Source organism: Pantherophis guttatus, chromosome 4 (genome assembly GCF_059756535.1).
Source record: "Pantherophis guttatus breed Tessera chromosome 4, ASM5975653v1, whole genome shotgun sequence".
NCBI classification, from domain to species: domain Eukaryota; kingdom Metazoa; phylum Chordata; class Lepidosauria; order Squamata; family Colubridae; genus Pantherophis; species Pantherophis guttatus.
Genome location: NC_142066.1, coordinates 13,193,615 through 13,212,243, shown reverse-complemented (window position 1 = coordinate 13,212,243; position 18,629 = coordinate 13,193,615). Strand labels below are relative to the sequence as shown.

Genomic DNA, 18,629 nt, shown 5'->3' with positions numbered 1-18,629 from the left:
GCGCCTTTGAGCCCTTTATCTCCTTTTATTATGTCTTGAGCTCCGGAGCTAAGAACCTGAGCCTGTGGGAAAAGGGCTGTTATGTCTTTCCTAGAGACATTATTTTGAAATAAATTTGAATAAAGGTACCCCAGTTGAAATTGTTTGGGATGCAAGTAAAGCTTATATGAGAGGGGTACTTATCTACATGAATTCTAAACATAGACTGTTCCGACAAAAGAAAAGATCTGAGTTGGAAATGGAAATAAAGAATAAAGAACAGTTACTTATTAAAAACCCAACAGATGAAAGAATACGAAGTGCTATAAAACTTTTGAAAGACCAATTCCAAATGCTTATGGCGGAACAAGTTGCAACAAGTTTACAATACGCGAAGCATAATACATTTTGCAATGCTAATAAACCGGGCAGATGGTTGGCTTATACATTGAGGAAAAAACAAAGTATACGGACTATTGATAGTATTGATATTGGAGGGAAAGAAATCTTTCAACAAAAACTAATTAAAGAAGCTTTTGTGGATTATTATACTAAACTATATGCCAAAGAAGAGGTGCAGAATGGACTTATAGAAAAATATTTAAAGGATAAGAGAGTTACAAAAATTACTGATCAACAAAAGGAAAGAATGAATTATCCTATAACAGAGGAGGAGATAACAGCAGCAATTAAACAGCTAAAAACAGCCAAAGCTCCTGGCACGGATGGTTTGACTGCAGTGTATTACAAAACTTTACAAGCTGAAATGGTGGGACAACTTAGAGATTTATTTTGCAATATTCAACAAGGGGGTAAAATACCCCCATCCTGGACAACTGCTTATATATCTTTGATACCAAAAGAACAAGTTGGTCCTAAAAAACCAGAGAACTACAGACCAATATCTCTTTTGAACACAGACTATAAAATTTACGCGAAGGTATTAGCCAACAGGTTGATGCCAGTAATCCAAAAGGTGATTCATGAGGACCAAGCGGGATTTATTGAGGGTAGATACATGAAGGACAATGTAAGGCAAGTAATAGACTTATTGGAATATCTTGATAAGAATAAACAGATTTCTGCAGTGCTGGTCTTTTTGGATGCGGAGAAGGCCTTTGATAGAGTGGATTGGAATTTTCTACTAAAGACTTTAAAAAAGATGGGCTTTGGGGACCAATTTACACAGGCAATTTCAGCAATTTATCAAGAGCAAAAAGCACAGATTATTATTAATGGAAGTTTGACGACAGAGTTTAAAATTGAAAAAGGAACAAGACAGGGATGTCCATTGTCCCCACTTTTATTTATTTTAACATTGGAAGTCTTGCTAAATACAATACGGGACTCAAAAATTTTGAAAGGCATAATGATAAGGCAAGAGGATTATAGAGTAAAGGCATTTGCAGATGATCTGGTGGTTACCCTATCACAACCAATGGAATCAATAATCTTGATGAACGACATTATACAAGACTATGGTAGAGTTTCAGGTTTCAGAGTGAACTCAAAAAAGACTAAAATGATAGTCAAAAATATGACACAAGATCGTAAACATGAGTTTGAAAGGAGGGCAGGTTTTGAAATTGTACCTAAGGTAAAATATCTTGGAGTTCAGGTTGCAGAATCAAACATGAAATTGTTTCAAAATAACTATGAGGTGTTGTGGCGAGAGGTTCAGAAAGACATGGGGACTTGGAAAAAGCTGCAACTGTCTTTACTTGGAAGAATAGCAGCAGTTAAGATGAACATTTTGCCAAGATTTCTGTTTTTGTTTCAAATGATTCCGGTGCTTAAAAGTGATAAACAACTGAAAGTTTGGCAAACTGGACTTAATAAGTTTGTCTGGAACGAGAAAAAGCCGAGAGTGAAATTGAAAATTATGCAAGATGTTCCAGAAAGAGGAGGCCTTAAACTTCCAAACCTACAGTTATACTATGATGCAGCAGCTTTAACTTTAACAAGTGATTGGTTTGGAAGTAAAAAGGCTGGAATATTGAATGCAGAAAGTTTTGATCTTGAATTTGGATGGCATGCTTACCTATTTTATGATGACAAAGTTGATAAAGTATTTAAAAGTCATATACTTAGAGACTCTTTGATGAGAGTTTGGAAGAAGCACCGACTCAAATGGGATTATAAAATACCGCTATGGCTGGATCTTGGTCATACCTTGTGGAATACAAATATAATGTCACTCGGGGGGTTTTTATACAAAGAGGTTCTTTTTACAGATGCGGGCAGATGGCAGTTGAAGACATTGCAGACACTGTTGGACGAAGGGATTAATTTAACCTGGTTACAATATAATCAATTACAATTGAGATGGAAAGAGGACCAAAAAACTGGTATTATGTTGCATGAGGAAGAATTGGTTAGACATATAAGAGAGAAAGGTCCAATGCATATTAAAAGGCTTTACAATGTTTTGCTAGAAAGGGATTCAGAAACGGAATTAGTTAAAGATTGTATGATTAAGTGGGCACAAAATTTTGAAGAACCAGTGATGTTGGAAACATGGGAAAAAATTTGGGTTCAGAATGTTAAATTTACACAGTCGCAGAATTTGAGGGAAAATTTTTATAAAATGTTTTATAGATGGCATCTAGATCCTAAAAAGTTGTCATGTATGTACCCTAATGTTCAGCCAAAATGTTGGAGATGTGAATGTTTGGATGCTACGTATTATCATGTTTGGTGGACCTGTAGGAAAGTTAAGGCTTTTTGGATAAAAATATGGTGGGTCATGCAGAATGTTTTGAAGAAAAAAATTCAATTTTCTCCACAATTGTTTTTATTGGGCATAGTTAAGGGTTTTACACGGGATGAAACAAAATTAATATTGTATATGATAACAGCAGCAAGATTGTTGATAGGTAAATATTGGAAGAATGAAGCTTTGCCTACTATCGAGGAATGGACTTCGAAGATGGCTAGTTTTGCAGAGATGGCGAAGATTTCAGCATATTTAAAAGATTGTTCACAAGAGACTTATGAATGGGAATGGAAAAGGTGGATAGAATATGTTCAGAACAAATACCAAACTAGAAAGTATCAAATAGCTTTTATTTGAAAACAATGTATTAGAAATATTTTAATATAAAGAGACAAAGAGGGAAAATTATGTAGGGGGAGGGATGGGTTCAGGTATATATATCAGTGTTATTAGTTATGAGTACATAATAGGGAAGTCTGGGGGGGGGAGGGTTAGGGAGGGTTAGGGAGGACGGGAAGTTTGGGGAGGGAGGTGGGGGGGTGAAAAAAAAGGGGTGAAAATGTAATTGTAAAACTTTTGCAATAAAAAAAAAAAAATCAGCCATCTTCGTTCAGACCCTTCGCTGTCTTTGGACTGTTTGAACCTTGTGCAATAAACTCTTTCCTGCATTGAAGAGCTTGGCCTAGTCCGTCATTTTTTTCTATAACAGTTATGCCATCAGGAACTCTTCAAAAATATTGTGACTATTTGTAGTTTTCTCACTAGATGGCACTCGTTTTGCTTCCATTCCTAACAGAGGAAGATTTGGTTACAGGAAAGGCTGTGGTTTTTTTTTCTTCCTACTGGCTTGGTTAACCACAAAGATTTTTTTAAAAAATCATTATCTGGAGAAAGCAAATAGCAGCCTTGAAAAGAGAGAAAGTGATTCAGTTTGAGAAAAGAGAAGCTGCCTTCCCTGTTTCTCCTGGATGGGTGAGACTCCAGCCGAAGCATGAATACCTTTAGAAGGTTCTCAAGAACTTGGAAAGCTCAGTGGAGGACACTTCTCATTGGATTATTTCTTCTGTGTAAGTGAAAATATTCCAAGAATGAGGATGGGGTTTCTATTCGAGTTTTATTTTCTACAGCTCAGGGAAGCATAGACAATGTTCCCACCTCCTATTTTCCTCATAACACCAATCCTGGGAATTGGGTGTGGGGGAGAGGGGCTGAGAAAAGGGACTGTAGCAAAGGGCCCCAGTCAGTTTCATGTTAAAGAAGGACTAGAACGTACCTTCTGCTGGCCTCTAGTCTTCCTCCTTAGCCACTTGATCAAATGGTCTTTCTTGGAAAGAAGATGAGAGCTGCTCCTAGTCCTAACCTGAATCCTGGCAAAGCAAAGAATAAGGGAGACCTTGGTGCTCTCTGAGTTTGGTGGCTTTCTTCCCAAGGAAATCATTCTCTTCTCTTCTCTTCTCTTCTCTTCTCTTCTCTTCTCTTCTCTTCTCTTCTCTTCTCTTCTCTTCTCTTCTCTTCTCTTCTCTTCTCTTCCCTTCCCTTCCCTTCCCTTCCCTTCCCTTCCCTTCCCTTCCCTTCCCTTCCCTCTTCTCAGTCTGCAGCTTAGATGCCCAAGTGATCCAAACACCTGCAAACCTGGAAGTTGAAGAAGGAGGCTCTTTCACTCTGAAGTGCAACTACACCATCCAATACCAGCCCTATTTTTGGTACCAACAGCTGCCTGGAGCGCCTCTGTCTCTCATCCTATCTATATCTTCTCAAGGAAACCAAAATAATAAAGGTTTTGTGGCAATGTATTTGGAGAAGGGGGAAGAAAGCCAGCTGCATTGCCCTACAGCTCAGCTTCAGGATTCAGGAAGCTACTTCTGTGCTGTAGAGGCACAGTGACATAGGAAGGAGACACCTCCCAACCGAAACCTCAGTTCTTCTGTGTCTCTATTCTCTGAGCTTCTCTGTGCACATGCTGCTTTGGTCTGGTTGGTGCTGATGAAAGTAGGAAGTCATGTCATTTATTGATGGGGCTGGTACTTCCTTTTTTTTTTTCCTGTTTCATTTGTAGTGACTTCCGTTGGGTCAGGTCATTGTTGTTTCTTCACATTGTTTAGAGTTTTTTTTAATGAGAGTTCAGAGGTTCTTGCTCCTACTCTTCCTCCTCTTCCTCCTCTTCTTCCTCTTCTTCCTGGGTGATGGAGTGGCTGATTTTATTCCTTCCTTCCTTCTTCCTTCCTTCCTTCCTTCCTTCCTTCCTTCCTTCCTTCCTTCCTTCCTTCCTTCCTTTCTTCCTCCCTCCCTCCCTCCCTCCCTCCCTCCCTCCCTCCCTCCCTCCCTTTTGTCAGGGTTCCAAGTGACACTTCCAACAAAATAAAACTCCGAGGCTTGAAGTTCCTCAAAGCTACATTTTATTAGAGATGTCATATTGGCACATCTGGGAAAACTCAAATCTGAAAGTTTCCAGGTTTTCCCCACCCAAAGAAAAGTTCAAGTCCTTGTCTAACACCCACAAATCCATCACATGGTCTAATCAAGCATCATCCCAACTGGAGATGCCTCCCAAGTCCAGCCTTCCAGGTGCAGGGCAAGTTGTCCTTGACTTCTTGAGAAAGGAATGTTATTATGACTATATATCACCCATACAATCCCCACCTCCCAGTTTCCCACAGTAGTAAATGTGGCAGATCTGAAGGCCTAGTGTAAAAGAGGGCTCCCAGGCCTGACACCTTCCTTCCTTCCTTCCTTCCTTCCTTCCTTCCTTCCTTCCTTCCTTCCTTCCTTCCTAAATTTTATGTCATATGTTATGCCTTATTCTAATTGTGAGGCTTCTGACACAAATAAATATAAAGAAACATTTGGTGCAGCCACTCTCTGCAACAGTTACGCCATCAGGAACTCTTCAAAGCTATATCGTGACTATTTGTAGTTTTCTCACTAGATGGCACTCGTTTTGCTTCCATTCCTAACAGAGGGAGGTTTGGTTACAGGAAATGCTGTTTTTTTTTTCTTCCTACTGGCTTGGTTAACCAGAAAGATATTTTTTTTTAAATCATTAGATGGAGAAAGCAAATAGCAGCCTTGAAAAGAGAGAAAGTGACTCAGTTTGAGAAAGGAGAAGCTGCATTGTTCCTTACCTGTTTCTCCTGGACGGGTGAGACTACAGCCAAAGCATGGATACCTTTCAAATGTTCTCGAGAACTTGGAAAGCTCAATGGAGGACACTTCTCATTGGATTATTTCTTCTGCGTAAGTGAAAATGTTCTAAGAATGTTGATGAGGTTTCTATTCGAGCTTTATTTTCTACAGCTCAGGGAAGCATAGATAATGTTCCCACCTCCTATTTTCCTCGTAACACCAATCCTGGGAGTTGAGTTGGGCTGAAAAAAGTGTTCCATTCAGATTTCATGCTAAAGAAGGACTAGAACCTACCTTCTCCTGGCTTTTAGTCCTGTTCCTTAGTCACTTAATCGAACTGTCTCCTGTTTCTCCTGGACGGGTGAGACTACAGCTGAAGCATGGATATCTTTAGAATGTTCTCAAGAACTTGGAAAGCTCAATGGAGGACACTTCTCATTGGATTATTCATTCTGTGTAAGTGAAAATGTTCTAAGAATGATGATGAGGTTTCTATTTGAGTTTTATTTTGTACCCCTCGTGGAAGCGTAGATAATGTTCCCACCTCCTATTGTCCTCTTAACAGCAGTCCTGGGAGTTGGGTTGGGCTGAAAAAAGTGCTCCATTCAGATTTCATACTAAAGAAGGACTAGAACCTACCTTCTCCAGGCTTTTTCTCCTGTTCCTTAGTCACTTAATCCAACTGTCTCTCTTGGAAAGAAGATGAGAGCTGTTCCTACCATGTTTCTCCGAAAATAAGACCCTGTCTTATATTTTTTTTTGAACCCTGAAATAAGCGCTTGGCCTTATTGCCATGCACTCAAAAGCCCGATTGGGCTTATTATCAGGGGATGACTTATTTTGGGAGAAACAGGGTAGTCCTATCCCGAATCTCGGCAAAGCAAAGAATTAGGGAGACCTTGGTGCTCTCTGAGCTTGGTGGCTTTCTTTCTGGGTAAATCATCCTTTTCTTTTCTTCTTTTCTTTTCTTCTCAGTCTGCAGCTTGGATGCCCAAGTGATCCAAACACCTGCAAAGCTGGAAGTTGAAGAAGGAGGCTCTTTCACCCTCAAGTGTAACTACTCCATCCAGTACCAGTCCTATTTTTGGTACCAACAGCTGCCTGGAGCGCCTCCGTCTCTCATCCTATCTATATCTTCTCAAGGAAGCCAGAATGATAAAGGTTTTGTGGCAAAGTATTTGGAGATGGGGAAAGAAAGCCAGCTGCATCGCCCTACAGCTCTGCTTCAGGATTCAGGAAGCTACTTCTGTGTTGTACGAGACACAATGGTGAAGGAAGGAGACACCTCCCAACCGAAACCTCAGTTCTTCTGAAGTTTCAGAGGTGTCTGCATTCTCCGTGCTTCTCTGTTGCACATGTTCCTCTGTCTCATTGGTGTAGATAAAAGCAGAGTTGCTGGGTTAGAATAAATTTTGAGAGTCCATGTAGGAAATGGCCAGGCTATGCCCAAGGGAAATGTCAAATGTGTCATCAGTTTTAGGTCCTTTTGTGCCCACAGAAATCTTCAGAATCCAAAGCCACCTCCCAACCCAAAACTTAGTCCTTCTGAATTTCTATAGGTGTCTATATTCTCCGTCCTTCTCTGGAGCATATGTTGCTCTGATCTGGTTGGTGGAGATCAAAGCAGAATAGCTGGACTGGAACAAGGTTCTGAATTTCAAGCTCTTGTGGATGGAAAGCTGGTGACCATCAGCACTGATTGACCACTGGATGGGATTATTTAGGAAGGAAATTGTGCTCTTTAAATCTCTCCTACAGACCAAACACTAAATTCTACCTGGAATCTTATTTCAGGCCATTGTGTAAGACAGGAATTAGGCAGATATCCAGGAGAAATCCCAAATTACACAAACATTCTTAATTAAAAAAAAAAAAAGCAAGTCCTATAAAAATCTCTACTGGGAGATTCTAGGGAACACCCATACCATACTAGGAGATTGTTAAAATTGCCAAACTTATGAACAATTTGATTCACTTTGCAATCTACAATCTAGCTGCAGGAACCCCATCGACCGCCAATCAGTTATATTCTGTAGAATTGTTAAACCAGATCCCTTGTGGAGGAATTAATTGCTTCCAATAATCCACATGAAAAGAATTTCATGAATAAGTAAAAGGCAAAGTTGGTTAGTATTGAAATGTGAGCTTCTCTCTAACTGATGTCAATTGAGTTCTGAAACTCAAACAGGGAGGAATCTCTCCCAAGTAGCACCCACTATGTCAAGTTGCCATATTGAGATCTGCAACCTAAGGTCCTCCAGGCTTTGTTACCTGCCAAGGTTTCTTTATGGAATGTTTGTTCTTCTCATAGAATGTTCAATTTTTCACATGGATTGAACCAACCTTGAGGGTTCGGGGGTGGGTGGGTGGGTGGGGTGCTGATGAGAAGTACGGGAGGAAATAGGTCAGGTCCAGATGTTTCACAATTTCAAAACCCATTTCTTAGAAATGCCTGTGGCACTTTTGGTTTGCCTGGATTGGATCGTTCTCATTTTGGGAGGGGAAGAAACAAGAGTATTTTAGGCCTGCCAGGAAATGGAACATTCCAAAGATAATGATTTGCAAAAAAAATCTAAATTCAAAATGTTATAATCAATATATATTCCAAGGCGGCTTCTCCTTCTCCTTCTCCTTCTCCTTCTCCTGCTCCTGCTCCTTCTCCTTCTCCTTCTCCTTCTCCTTCTACTCCTCCTCCTCTTCCTCCTCCTCCTTCCCCTTCCTCCTTCTCCTGCTCCTGCTCCTGCTCCTTCTTTTCTTTTCCTTCTCCTCCTCCTCCTTCCCTTTCCTCCCCCTCCTCCCTTCCCCTTCTTCCTTCTCGTCCCCCTCCCCTCCCCCTCCTTCTCCTCCTCCTTCTCCTCCTCTTCCTCCTCCTCCTCCTCCCCCCTCCTCCTTCTCCTTCTCCATCTCCTTCTCCTTCTCCTTCTCCTGCTGCTCCTGCTGCTCCTGCTGCTCCTTCTCCTCCTCCTTCTCCCCTCCTCCTCCTCCTTCCCTTTCCTCCTCCTCCCCCTCCTCTTCCCCCTCCCCCTCCTCCTTCTCCTTCTCCTTCTCCTCCCCTCCCCCTCCCCCTCTCCCTCCCCCTCCTCTTCTCCTTCTCCTCCTCCTCCTCCTCTTCTTTCTTCTCCTTCTCCTTCTCCTTCTCCTTCTTTCTCTTCTTCCTGGGAGATGGAGTGGTTCTGTTCTCTTCTGTTCTTTTCTTTCTTTCTTTCTTTCTTTCTTTCTTTCTTTCTTTCTTTCTCTCTCTCTCTCTCTCTCTCTCCCCCCTCCTTATATATATATATATATATATATATATATATATATATATATATATATATATATATATATATATATATATATATATACACACACACATTTGAAGTGGCTTCCATTGGGTCAAGTCACTGCTGCTCCTTTACATGGTTTAGAGTTTCTTTTTTTTGAGAGAGAGAGTCCAGAGGTTTATAACCCTTGCAAAAAACTCAACACAGTAGTGGTGAATGAAAATGAGATGATTTTATCCAAAGTACTAATAGAACTTGCTTTTGTTGATTCCCACTCAAGATGGCATGGAGTACAGCTTCTTAGTCCCCCAAGTCAAAACTAATAATAAATGAACATTGATTGAGTATAATGGAATCTGCAAGTATTTATCTACAAATCCTATGTGGAATTGCTTTAAATGACCTGCCCTCCCTAAACAACCTGGACATTGGATTTTGAGGAGTTTATGAACTATATTCCTTACGGGAAATTTGATATGACTCTTCCTCAGAAGAGAATTCGTGGATGCTCGGTTTGAGAAAAAAATGAAACTATGGAATAGATAATAATTTCCTAAATGTCATGTTATCTTCCTCTTGAATTGGACTCTTTTTGATTTCAAAGTGAATTACATTTTTTTAAAAAAATATGCCAGTTAAACTTCCAGGTGGTCTCATCCTGCTTAGGTGAAACCGAATCAGATCAGCCAAAGTCATTTGGTGCTGCCACTTTCTGCAACAGGTATGTTCTCAGTAGCTCTTCCAATGTAAATTACGACTATTTGTAATTTTCTCACTAGGTGGCACTCATTTTCCTTTCGTTCCTAAAAGAGGGAGATTTAGTTTACAGCTGAAGATGTTTTTTTCTTCCCTCTTTTAACCACAAGGCCCCTTTTAAAAATCATTAGATGGAGAAAGCAAACAGCAGCCTTGGAAAGAGAAAAAGTGACTCAGTTTGAGAAGGGAGAATCTGCATTGTTGCCTTCCCTGTTTCTCCTGGATGGGTGAGACACCAGCTGAAGCATGGATACCTTTAGAATGTTCTCAAGAACTTGGAAAGCTCAATGGAGGACACTTCTCATTGGATTATTCATTCTGTGTAAGTGAAAATGTTCTAAGAATGATGATGAGGTTTCTATTGGAGTTTTATTTTGTACCCCTCGTGGAAGCGTAGATAATGTTCCCACCGCCTATTGTCCTCTTAACAGCAGTCCTGGGAGTTGGGTTGGGCACTCAAAAGCCCGATTGGGTTTATTATCAGGGGATGTCTTATTTGGGGGGAAACAGAAATAGTCCTAGCCCAAATCGTCCTAGCCAAAATTGTGCCAAAGCAATTGGAGCTTGGTGGCTTTCTTCCCAAGGAAATCAATCTTTTCTTTTCTTTTCTTTTCTTTTCTTTTCTTTTCTTTTCTTTTCTTTTCTTTTCTTTTCTTTTCTTTTCTCTTTCTTTCCTTTCCTTTCCTTTCCTTTTCTTCTCAGTCTCCAACTTGGATGCCCAAGTGATCCAAACACCTGCAAAGCTGGAAGTTGAAGAAGGAGACTCTTTCACCCTGAAGTGCAACTACTCCATCCAGTACCCGTCCTATTTTTGGTACCAACAGCTGCCTGGAGCGCCTCTGTCTCTCATCCTATCCATATCTTCTCAAGGAACCCAGAATAATAAAGGTTTTGTGGCAAAGTATTTGGAGAAGGGGGAAGAAAGCCACCTGCATCGCCCTAAAGCTCAGCTTCAGGATTCAGGAAGCTACTTCTGTGCTGTACGAGACACAGTGGTGAAGGAAGGAGACACCTCCCAACCGAAACCTCAGTTCTTCTGTGTCTCTATTCTCTGAGCTTCTCTGTGCACAGGCTGCTTTGGTCTGGTTGGTGCTGATGAAAGTAGGAAGTCATGTCATTTATTGATGGGGCTGGTACTTCTTTTTTTTTTCCCTTTATCATTTGTAGTGACTTCCATTGGGTCAGGTCAATGTTGTTTCTTCATATTGTTTAGAGTTCTTTTTATGAGAGTTCAGAGGTTCTTCCTCCTCTTCTTCCTCTTCTTCCTGGGTGATGGAGTGGTTGGTTTTATTCCTTCCTTCCTTCCTTCCTTCCTTCCTTCCTTCCTTCCTTCCTTCCTTCCTTCCTTCCTTCCTTCTTTCCTTCTTTCCTCCCTCCCTCCCTCCCTCCCTTATGTCAGGGTTCCAAGTGACACCCCCAACAAAATAAAACTCCGAGGCTTGAAGTTCCTCGAAGCTACATTTTATTAGAGATGTCATATTGGCACATCTGGGAAAACTCGAATCTGAAAGTTTCCAGGTTTTCCCCACCCAAAGAAAAGTTCAAGTCCTTGTCTAACACCCACAAGTCCATCACATGGTCCAATCAAACATCATCCCAACTGGAGATGCCTCCCAAGTCCAGCCTTCCAGCAGGGCAAGTTGTCCTTGACTTCTTGAGAAAGGAATGTTATTATGACTATATATCACCCATACAATCCCCACCTCCCAGTTTCCCACAGTAGTAAATGTGGCAGATCTGAAGGCCTAGTGTAAAAGAGGGCTCCCAGGCCTGACACCTTCCTTCCTTCCTTCCTTCCTTCCTTCCTTCCTTCCTTCCTTCCTTCCTTCCTTCCTTCCTTCCTTCCTTCCTTCCTAAATTTTATGTCATCTGTTATGCCTTATTCTAATTGTGAGGCTTCTGACGCAAATAAATATAAAGAAACATTTGGTGCAGCCACTTTCTGCAACAGTTACGCCATCAGGAACTCTTCAAAGCTATATCGTGACTATTTGTAGTTTTCTCACTAGATGGCACTCGTTTTGCTTTCATTCCTAATAGAGGAAGATTTGGTTACAGGAAAGGCTGTTTTTTTTTCTTCCTACTGGCTTGGTTAACCACAAAGATTTTTTTAAAAAAATCATTAGATGGAGAAAGCAAATAGCAGCCTTGAAAAGAGAGAAAGTGACTCAGTTTGAGAAAAGAGAAGCTGCATCGTTGCCTTCCCTGTTTCTCCTGGATAGGTGAGACTCCAGCCGAAGCATGAATACCTTTAGAAGGTTCTCAAGAACTTGGAAAGCTCAGTGGAGGACACTTCTCATTGGATTATTTCTTCTGTGTAAGTGAAAATATTCCAAGAATGAGGATGGGGTTTCTATTCGAGTTTTATTTTCTACAGCTCAGGGAAGCATAGACAATGTTCCCACCTCCTATTTTCCTCATAACACCAATCCTGGGAATTGGGTGTGGGGGAGAGGGGCTGAGAAAAGGGACTGTAGCAAAGGGCCCCAGTCAGTTTCATGTTAAAGAAGGACTAGAACGTACCTTCTGCTGGCCTCTAGTCTTCCTCCTTAGCCACTTGATCAAATGGTCTTTCTTGGAAAGAAGATGAGAGCTGCTCCTAGTCCTAACCTGAATCCTGGCAAAGCAAAGAATAAGGGAGACCTTGGTGCTCTCTGAGTTTGGTGGCTTTCTTCCCAAGGAAATCATTCTCTTCTCTTCTCTTCTCTTCTCTTCTCTTCTCTTCTCTTCTCTTCTCTTCTCTTCTCTTCTCTTCTCTTCTCTTCTCTTCTCTTCTCTTCTCTTCTCTTCTCTTCCCTTCCCTTCCCTTCCCTTCCCTTCCCTTCCCTTCCCTTCCCTTCCCTCTTCTCAGTCTGCAGCTTAGATGCCCAAGTGATCCAAACACCTGCAAACCTGGAAGTTGAAGAAGGAGGCTCTTTCACTCTGAAGTGCAACTACACCATCCAATACCAGCCCTATTTTTGGTACCAACAGCTGCCTGGAGCGCCTCTGTCTCTCATCCTATCTATATCTTCTCAAGGAAACCAAAATAATAAAGGTTTTGTGGCAATGTATTTGGAGAAGGGGGAAGAAAGCCAGCTGCATTGCCCTACAGCTCAGCTTCAGGATTCAGGAAGCTACTTCTGTGCTGTAGAGGCACAGTGACATAGGAAGGAGACACCTCCCAACCGAAACCTCAGTTCTTCTGTGTCTCTATTCTCTGAGCTTCTCTGTGCACAGGCTGCTTTGGTCTGGTTGGTGCTGATGAAAGTAGGAAGTCATGTCATTTATTGATGGGGCTGGTACTTCCTTTTTTTTTTCCTGTTTCATTTGTAGTGACTTCCGTTGGGTCAGGTCATTGTTGTTTCTTCACATTGTTTAGAGTTTTTTTTAATGAGAGTTCAGAGGTTCTTGCTCCTACTCTTCCTCCTCTTCCTCCTCTTCTTCCTCTTCTTCCTGGGTGATGGAGTGGCTGATTTTATTCCTTCCTTCCTTCCTCCTTCCTTCCTTCCTTCCTTCCTTCCTTCCTTCCTTCCTTCCTTCCTTCCTTCCTTTCTCCCTCCCTCCCTCCCTCCCTCCCTCCCTCCCTTTTGTCAGGGTTCCAAGTGACACTTCCAACAAAATAAAACTCCGAGGCTTGAAGTTCCTCAAAGCTACATTTTATTAGAGATGTCATATTGGCACATCTGGGAAAACTCAAATCTGAAAGTTTCCAGGTTTTCCCCACCCAAAGAAAAGTTCAAGTCCTTGTCTAACACCCACAAATCCATCACATGGTCTAATCAAGCATCATCCCAACTGGAGATGCCTCCCAAGTCCAGCCTTCCAGGTGCAGGGCAAGTTGTCCTTGACTTCTTGAGAAAGGAATGTTATTATGACTATATATCACCCATACAATCCCCACCTCCCAGTTTCCCACAGTAGTAAATGTGGCAGATCTGAAGGCCTAGTGTAAAAGAGGGCTCCCAGGCCTGACACCTTCCTTCCTTCCTTCCTTCCTTCCTTCCTTCCTTCCTTCCTTCCTTCCTTCCTTCCTTCCTAAATTTTATGTCATCTGTTATGCCTTATTCTAATTGTGAGGCTTCTGACGCAAATAAATATAAAGAAACATTTGGTGCAGCCACTCTCTGCAACAGTTACACCATCAGGAACTCTTCAAAGCTATATCGTGACTATTTGTAGTTTTCTCACTAGATGGCACTCGTTTTGCTTCCATTCCTAACAGAGGGAGGTTTGGTTACAGGAAATGCTGTTTTTTTTTCTTCCTACTGGCTTGGTTAACCAGAAAGATATTTTTTTTAAAATCATTAGATGGAGAAAGCAAATAGCAGCCTTGAAAAGAGAGAAAGTGACTCAGTTTGAGAAAGGAGAAGCTCCATTGTTCCTTACCTGTTTCTCCTGGACGGGTGAGACTACAGCCAAAGCATGGATACCTTTCAAATGTTCTCGAGAACTTGGAAAGCTCAATGGAGGACACTTCTCATTGGATTATTTCTTCTGCGTAAGTGAAAATGTTCTAAGAATGTTGATGAGGTTTTTATTCGAGCTTTATTTTCTACAGCTCAGGGAAGCATAGATAATGTTCCCACCTCCTATTTTCCTCGTAACACCAATCCTGGGAGTTGCGTTGGGCTGAAAAAAGTGTTCCATTCAGATTTCATGCTATAGAAGGACTAGAACCTACCTTCTCCTGGCTTTTAGTCCTGTTCCTTAGTCACTTAATCGAACTGTCTCCTGTTTCTCCTGGACGGGTGAGACTACAGCTGAAGCATGGATATCTTTAGAATGTTCTCAAGAACTTGGAAAGCTCAATGGAGGACACTTCTCATTGGATTATTCATTCTGTGTAAGTGAAAATGTTCTAAGAATGATGATGAGGTTTCTATTTGAGTTTTATTTTGTACCCCTCGTGGAAGCGTAGATAATGTTCCCACCTCCTATTGTCCTCTTAACAGCAGTCCTGGGAGTTGGGTTGGGCTGAAAAAAGTGCTCCATTCAGATTTCATACTAAAGAAGGACTAGAACCTACCTTCTCCAGGCTTTTTCTCCTGTTCCTTAGTCACTTAATCCAACTGTCTCTCTTGGAAAGAAGATGAGAGCTGTTCCTACCATGTTTCTCCGAAAATAAGACCCTGTCTTATATTTTTTTTTGAACCCTGAAATAAGCGCTTGGCCTTATTGCCATGCACTCAAAAGCCCGATTGGGCTTATTATCAGGGGATGACTTATTTTGGGAGAAACAGGGTAGTCCTATCCCGAATCCCGGCAAAGCAAAGAATTAGGGAGACCTTGGTGCTCTCTGAGCTTGGTGGCTTTCTTTCTGGGTAAATCATCCTTTTCTTTTCTTCTTTTCTTTTCTTCTCAGTCTGCAGCTTGGATGCCCAAGTGATCCAAACACCTGCAAAGCTGGAAGTTGAAGAAGGAGGCTCTTTCACCCTGAAGTGTAACTACTCCATCCAGTACCAGTCCTATTTTTGGTACCAACAGCTGCCTGGAGCGCCTCCTTCTCTCATCCTATCTATATCTTCTCAAGGAAGCCAGAATGATAAAGGTTTTGTGGCAAAGTATTTGGAGATGGGGAAAGAAAGCCAGCTGCATCGCCCTACAGCTCAGCTTCAGGATTCAGGAAGCTACTTCTGTGTTGTACGAGACACAATGGTGAAGGAAGGAGACACCTCCCAACCGAAACCTCAGTTCTTCTGAAGTTTCAGAGGTGTCTGCATTCTCCGTGCTTCTCTGTTGCACATGTTCCTCTGTCTCATTGGTGTAGATAAAAGCAGAGTTGCTGGGTTAGAATAAATTTTGAGAGTCCATGTAGGAAATGGCCAGGCTATGCCCAAGGGAAATGTCAAATGTGTCATCAGTTTTAGGTCCTTTTGTGCCCACAGAAATCTTCAGAATCCAAAGCCACCTCCCAACCCAAAACTTAGTCCTTCTGAATTTCTATAGGTGTCTATATTCTCCGTCCTTCTCTGGAGCATATGTTGCTCTGATCTGGTTGGTGGAGATCAAAGCAGAATAGCTGGACTGGAACAAGGTTCTGAATTTCAAGCTCTTGTGGATGGAAAGCTGGTGACCATCAGCACTGATTGACCACTGGATGGGATTATTTAGGAAGGAAATTGTGCTCTTTAAATCTCTCCTACAGACCAAACACTAAATTCTACCTGGAATCTTATTTCAGGCCATTGTGTAAGACAGGAATTAGGCAGATATCCAGGAGAAATCCCAAATTACACAAACATTCTTAATTAAAAAAAAAAAAAAGCAAGTCCTATAAAAATCTCTACTGGGAGATTCTAGGGAACACCCATACCATACTAGGAGATTGTTAAAATTGCCAAACTTATGAACAATTTGATTCACTTTGCAATCTACAATCTAGCTGCAGGAACCCCATCGACCGCCAATCAGTTATATTCTGTAGAATTGTTAAACCAGATCCCTTGTGGAGGAATTAATTGCTTCCAATAATCCACATGAAAAGAATTTCATGAATAAGTAAAAGGCAAAGTTGGTTAGTATTGAAATGTGAGCTTCTCTCTAACTGGTGTCAATTGAGTTCTGAAACTCAAACAGGGAGGAATCTCTCCCAAGTAGCACCCACTATGTCAAGTTGCCATATTGAGATCTGCAACCTAAGGTCCTCCAGGCTTTGTTACCTGCCAAGGTTTCTTTATGGAATGTTTGTTCTTCTCATAGAATGTTCAATTTTTCACATGGATTGAACCAACCTTGAGGGTTCGGGGGTGGGTGGGTGGGTGGGGTGCTGATGAGAAGTACGGGAGGAAATAGGTCAGGTCCAGATGTTTCACAATTTCAAAACCCATTTCTTAGAAATGCCTGTGGCACTTTTGGTTTGCCTGGATTGGATCGTTCTCATTTTGGGAGGGGAAGAAACAAGAGTATTTTAGGCCTGCCAGGAAATGGAACATTCCAAAGATAATGATTTGCAAAAAAAATCTAAATTCAAAATGTTATAATCAATATATATTCCAAGGCGGCTTCTCCTTCTCCTTTTCCTTCTCCTTCTCCTTCTCCTTCTCCTTCTCCTGCTCCTTCTCCTTCTCCTTCTACTCCTCCTCCTCTTCCTCCTCCTCCTTCCCCTTCCTCCTTCTCCTGCTCCTGCTCCTGCTCCTTCTTTTCTTTTCCTTCTCCTCCTCCTCCTTCCCTTTCCTCCCCCTCCTCCCTTCCCCTTCTTCCTTCTCGTCCCCCTCCCCTCCCCCTCCTTCTCCTCCTCCTTCTCCTCCTCTTCCTCCTCCTCCTCCTCCCCCCTCCTCCTTCTCCTTCTCCATCTCCTTCTCCTTCTCCTTCTCCTGCTGCTCCTGCTGCTCCTGCTGCTCCTTCTCCTCCTCCTTCTCCCCTCCTCCTCCTCCTTCCCTTTCCTCCTCCTCCCCCTCCTCTTCCCCCTCCCCCTCCTCCTTCTCCTTCTCCTTCTCCTCCCCTCCCCCTCCCCCTCTCCCTCCCCCTCCTCTTCTCCTTCTCCTCCTCCTCCTCCTCTTCTTTCTTCTCCTTCTCCTTCTCCTTCTCCTTCTTTCTCTTCTTCCTGGGAGATGGAGTGGTTCTGTTCTCTTCTGTTCTTTTCTTTCTTTCTTTCTTTCTTTCTTTCTTTCTTTCTTTCTCTCTCTCTCTCTCTCTCTCTCCCCCCTCCTTATATATATATATATATATATATATATATATATATATATATATATATATATATATATATATATATATATATACACACACACATTTGAAGTGGCTTCCATTGGGTCAAGTCACTGCTGCTCCTTTACATGGTTTAGAGTTTCTTTTTTTTGAGAGAGAGAGTCCAGAGGTTTATAACCCTTGCAAAAAACTCAACACAGTAGTGGTGAATGAAAATGAGATGATTTTATCCAAAGTACTAATAGAACTTGCTTTTGTTGATTCCCACTCAAGATGGCATGGAGTACAGCTTCTTAGTCCCCCAAGTCAAAACTAATAATAAATGAACATTGATTGAGTATAATGGAATCTGCAAGTATTTATCTACAAATCCTATGTGGAATTGCTTTAAATGACCTGCCCTCCCTAAACAACCTGGACATTGGATTTTGAGGAGTTTATGAACTATATTCCTTACGGGAAATTTGATATGACTCTTCCTCAGAAGAGAATTCGTGGATGCTCGGTTTGAGAAAAAAATGAAACTATGGAATAGATAATAATTTCCTAAATGTCATGTTATCTTCCTCTTGAATTGGACTCTTTTTGATTTCAAAGTGAATTACATTTTTTTAAAAAAATATGCCAGTTAAACTTCCAGGTGGTCTCATCCTGCTTAGGTGAAACCGAATCAGATCAGCCAAAGTCATTTGGTGCTGCCACTTTCTGCAACAGGTATGTTCTCAGTAGCTCTTCCAATGTAAATTACGACTATTTGTAATTTTCTCACTAGGTGGCACTCATTTTCCTTTCGTTCCTAAAAGAGGGAGATTTAGTTTACAGCTGAAGATGTTTTTTTCTTCCCTCTTTTAACCACAAGGCCCCTTTTAAAAATCATTAGATGGAGAAAGCAAACAGCAGCCTTGGAAAGAGAAAAAGTGACTCAGTTTGAGAAGGGAGAATCTGCATTGTTGCCTTCCCTGTTTCTCCTGGATGGGTGAGACACCAGCTGAAGCATGGATACCTTTAGAATGTTCTCAAGAACTTGGAAAGCTCAATGGAGGACACTTCTCATTGGATTATTCATTCTGTGTAAGTGAAAATGTTCTAAGAATGATGATGAGGTTTCTATTGGAGTTTTATTTTGTACCCCTCGTGGAAGCGTAGATAATGTTCCCACCGCCTAT

General features: G+C 41.6%; 3 long non-coding RNA genes across 3 annotated transcripts; all 3 read left to right on the top strand.

Annotated features, from left to right (window-relative positions):
* The first annotated feature begins 3,366 nt into the window (after positions 1-3,366).
* LOC148113751 (uncharacterized) lies at positions 3,367-7,030 on the top strand. The gene is made up of 3 exons (XR_015734308.1): positions 3,367-3,762; positions 5,740-5,929; positions 6,794-7,030. It is a non-coding gene; the product is annotated as an uncharacterized LOC148113751 (long non-coding RNA).
* Positions 7,031-9,172: 2,142 nt separating this feature from the next.
* On the top strand, positions 9,173-11,451 carry LOC148113750 (uncharacterized). Its single transcript, XR_015733665.1, has 3 exons — positions 9,173-9,799; positions 9,945-10,156; positions 10,537-11,451. It is a non-coding gene; the product is annotated as an uncharacterized LOC148113750 (long non-coding RNA).
* A 577-nt stretch (positions 11,452-12,028) lies between these two features.
* LOC148113749 (uncharacterized) lies at positions 12,029-16,557 on the top strand. Its single transcript, XR_015733666.1, has 3 exons — positions 12,029-12,151; positions 14,125-14,659; positions 15,179-16,557. It is a non-coding gene; the product is annotated as an uncharacterized LOC148113749 (long non-coding RNA).
* Positions 16,558-18,629: the final 2,072 nt, after the last annotated feature.